This window comes from Barbatula barbatula (genome assembly GCF_947034865.1).
Source record: "Barbatula barbatula genome assembly, chromosome: 4".
Lineage (NCBI taxonomy): Eukaryota > Metazoa > Chordata > Actinopteri > Cypriniformes > Nemacheilidae > Barbatula > Barbatula barbatula.
This window is the reverse complement of record NC_136768.1, coordinates 3,045,403-3,050,004: the sequence shown is the minus strand read 5'-3', so window position 1 is coordinate 3,050,004 and position 4,602 is coordinate 3,045,403. Positions and strand designations below refer to the sequence as shown.

Here is a 4,602-nt window from a genome sequence, read left to right as displayed (position 1 = left end):
TTAACAGAATCATCTCTTATAATAATCTGTCATTGCCCATGGTGGAAGCTTTAAAATTGTTAGATGTCATCGAAAATGATTGGAAGATTGTTATTAGCATGTTTGTGCTTTGAACTCAACCGCTAGAGAAACCTGAAAAACTCCCTTAAACGTAATCATGACGCGCCGACAGTCGTGGCACTCTTTTAACGGCAGGTGGCGATGTGTGTCAATTCACAGTCAACGCAAATAATCGTCCAAGCTTTTTCCTCTTCCTCCGATGTCACCCCTAGGCGGAGGCGTCAGTAAGCGGAGCTGCAGCACCCCTCCTGGTTTGAACCGCCGTCACTGTACGCTCAAGGGAAACGATCGCCATAGTGAACTTAAGCACGAAGCTTCCGCGGTTATTCCACTCGTTGCGGAGAGGATATCGGCATACGCGAAGACGCGATCGGACGGGCAAGAGCGCGTTGTTTTCGTCTGAAACGCGACTCGTGTTTGTGTGTTAGTGGAGTGTGGAAAGACGGCATCCGGCCTCCGAGAAGCAGGCGAGGGCAGGGACTCGGGTCCGAACAACGTTATCGTCTCTGGTGAGTGTGAATATGGCTGAGTGGAAGATAAAAGTGACGCTGCAATGGAACGTTGGAACGATACATTGTCACATGAAGACATTGTAACGTTGATACAATGTAACATTAGAGGCAAAATGCATTGTAACAAAGACGCACTATAAACGAAGTTACAACGACACACTTGTATGCCGGGAATTGATGTGTAGTTGCGTAAACAACACCGAGTTAAATGTAACGATGTGATGTCATTTACTTTGTAGTTCGTCAAACAAAACTACAGTTCTACCGAGCGTTTGGTGCAATAATCGGATATAAATGTCGTTTATTCGACTGCCACGATATATGTGTCTCGTGCGTTGTGTGCTTTGGCTATGAAAGGAAAGCAAAACCGTTGATTTGAGGTGTTGTTTATTCAAGGTGCTAGTAGCGAATTCCACCACTTAGTTGAATAACAACAACGACGGGCTTCGCCGATTTTGTTTGATATTGTTTTGGAGTGTGCGTGTTTGTTTTCACAAACAGAATGAAGATTTTTCAACAATTCAAGTGGTGTGTTGAAGTAACAAAAACTCACGTTTACCAGTTTGTATGCATGTTTGAAAACAGTCTAGGGACAAATAAACCGGCTGAAGTGACAGTACAGATTCTACAAAAACCATCAGCTTTTTATTATTAAAACTATTATGATTCTTTATGTTGTGCGTTCCAGTAGGGTTCAATTGGAGCCCATCCACCAGTTTACATCCCACCAACAGAACCAAACACATTACCAGCAGAGACATTTACATTTAGGCATTTGGCAGACGCTTTTATCCAAAGCGACTTATGTTGCAGTATCCCATGCATTTTTACATAGGTATCCGCAATCCCCTGGGATCGAACCCACAACCTTGCGTTATTAACTCGATGCGCGTAAGAGACCCAATATAGACCATATACAATTGCCATTCAAATAATTAAATTTTTTCAACCTTGATGATGGTTTTCAGCAGGTATTGATGTTTATCCATGGAGTACATTTTGTGAAATAATTCTGTGCATTGTCAGGAAGCCGTGAACATATTCTGCATTTTTTTATTAGATATTCTCGGCAACCGCCGGGGACTTCACGACACTGAGAAATGCGTTGATGTGTTTAATGAACCGTTGAGATGGACAAATGTATCTCCAGCAGAGCGAAGTTTTGCACTATAACACACGAGTGTAGAGAACATCAGTGCCATGCCAACTTCATGTGGCCTCCTTTTTTCTTAGGACATGCTATTTTTGTGTGTCAGGCTTATGCAGTGGATGAAAATGGGCATTCACGGAATACCACAGATGAGCATCCATGTATGCATGCGCATGAAGGTTTGTGTCACCGAACGCCCTATTTGGATGCGTTTATGGGCCAGTGGCCAGTTTAGGGGTTTGCCAGGGATGATGCCTGTCTCTCAATCAAGGTCTCTTGAAATGGAAATGAGGCTGCGTTCCATCGCCTGGCATGCGCTGCTGCTGTATGGATGACCCAAATCGAGAACTGCGGTTTGGCTGTTCTTTCACAGTACGTAGTGTGGAGGCATGGCTGCAAGTTCTGTGATGTATTGTGTGCTTCTTTACCCCTATGTTTTTGATGATGCGGCACAATGCAAGATCAGGATAATGGGTCCTGCCTCTCCCAGATAAAGCTCAAGATACAGTGTCATGTTGTATGCGTGCTTTGACAGGTGCAGGGTTACAGGTCCATTGTGACTTCTTGGTCTTTTGTGCTCGACAACCTTTATTGTGGTAGATCAAGGTGATAATGCATGACCCGTAAAACAGCCACACAAAAAAGCAACTTTGCTCCATTTGTCACCCCTGGACTTAACACTTCACTTTTGTCGTCTTAAACTCTTAATCATTGTATTTTATTTGTAAGTTCTTAGGTAGGTAGGGCTATAGGGGTTGTGTCATTTGTTGTCTTATTGATAGACAAGTAAATGTTTTTTTTATGTTGGGCATCCTCAGAACATCTTGAAACTGTTAGAATGTGTCAAATGGAAAAGCAATTCTCTTTTGAAAATGGACACTGTCTGATGATGATGTCAAAATAAATGAGATTAATAGACTAGAAAATGGACTGCATGAAAATAGGAATTTACAGCCTGGATGGTGGGGTCTTCTGCATAGTTGCCAGGGCATTATGCGGTTGCTATGGAGTGATAGATGGACGTTAGGGTTCCCCCAGCCCAGTCTTTCTCTTTCTTTGAAAGTCTGTACCTGTATGACTTTCTTCCTTGTGCAGCAAACAAAAAATATATTTTGAGGATTGTTGCAATATGACCAAATAACATTGGACTCCATTGATTTACACCAAACCAACGAGACATTTCTCAAAATATCTTCCTTTGTGTTCCAGCGGAAAAAGTCATATACAGGTTTTGAAAAACACGATAGGGAATAAAGTATGACAGAATGCTTATTTTCTGGTGAACTTTCCCTTTACGGGTGTTTTTTTAGACCTTGACTGTATGACATATGATGAGCAGTAACAGTGATGTTGCCATGGATGTTTCTATATTTAAGGCACAAAATCGATGTTTTCTGTGCAACTGTGTGTGTTGTTCTCTGTTGCTTCAGTAACCGTTAATGCTATCGAAAGGACTTTAGAAGCATGAGACGGCAGATTTTCTTTTTCGTTTACTTTTCCCATGTTATTCGACTTAACGTTGCGGATTTATGCTTTTCCTAGCAAAACAGATTATCAGTGTGATGTAATAATTCTCAGTGATACTTAATCCCTCCATTCAAACAAGCAGAGGGTTTGCGGAAGGTAGTCTGAGCGATGACAGTTTTTGAGAGCTTTTTCTCACCTGAACTGCATTGATTTGGTTCTTTTGTTTTTGTGCCGCGTGTCTGTGGGTAAGGTCAGCGAGAAGGTGAAAACACATCGTCGCAGGCATTCATGTAACTTGACCTGCGCAGTCCTAAGCTCAGTTTGCACTTGGGTTCTGTTATTCGAGAACGGCTGTCTCTTGTTCTCTCTGCATTGGTGTTCCTGTTCAATCAGTAGGTCAAGAGCACGCTGGGATGCAGTTAATTTAGTTGAAGAACAGCTGATGGCCTATATCGCACGGACGGACGCATATGACTGCACGCCCACATGCTCTCCTTTCCTGTTTTCTCATCCATCTTAAAAAGCATACTATTTTCAAACGTGGCTGGTCTCACAAAGTAGAATGAGAGATCTGTGCGGGGTCTCTGCAGTTAAATGCAAAGCCCATGCAACCTTACAGTCCCATGTATTAAAGTGATAGTTCACCCAAAATGAAAATCTGTACTCATTTACTCAAAGTCATCTTTTCAAACCTTGATGACTTTCTTACTTCCGGAGAACACAAATGAAGATAATTTTGAACAACCAAACAGCAACTGGCTTTTCACTTCTATTGTATTCACTTTAACAACCAAGTTAATGGGGGTCGAGTTGACAACATTATTCAAAATATCTTCTTTTGTGTTCTGTGGAAGAAAGTCACACAGGTTTGAAATGACAAGAGGGTGAGTAAATGATGAGAGAATTTTTGGGTGAACTTTCCCTTTTATACGCATACACTTTTGTAACATGGTTGTATGTTTTCAAAGTGTGTGCAGTTATGATGTCCTTAGCAAGCTTTTTTATTTTTAGCAAAGCAACTTGCATGGAGCTAGATGTACTGTAGTGGCATTAACCAGCATATGCATCCATATGATGAGCATTTCTTTGCCTGGTTGTTCTTGCAAAGACAAACAATGCATTCATTTTTATTTATATTCAGAGTTGAGACTAGATTAGCCCGTAATATTGTTCTGTAGCATTTTGAAGTGGTCATGGTTGTATGATTGATGTCATATTGTTTGGCTTGTTAAAGGAACAGTTCATCCAAAAATGTAAACGATCATTTACTCACCCTCAAGTTGTCTCAAACCTGTGTAGATTTAGCTACCAAAAGCCACATAATGCAAAGCTTTTTGTATTTGTACGGGTGTCAGACGAGGATGTGAAAGTCACCATATGGGACATGTCTATTCTTAAGTATAAGATGTTTTT

The 4,602-nt window shown here is 41.3% G+C and overlaps 1 protein-coding gene across 1 annotated transcript in view; it reads left to right on the top strand.

Moving 5' to 3' along the window:
- The first annotated feature begins 215 nt into the window (after nucleotides 1–215).
- The window catches only part of cdk17 (cyclin dependent kinase 17), a 34,921-nt gene continuing 30,534 nt past the window's right edge, over nucleotides 216–4,602 (top strand). The window contains exon 1 of the mRNA XM_079454280.1: nucleotides 216–569. The gene's annotated coding sequence lies outside the window, so the exon portion shown is untranslated. The remainder of the gene's footprint in view (nucleotides 570–4,602) is intronic.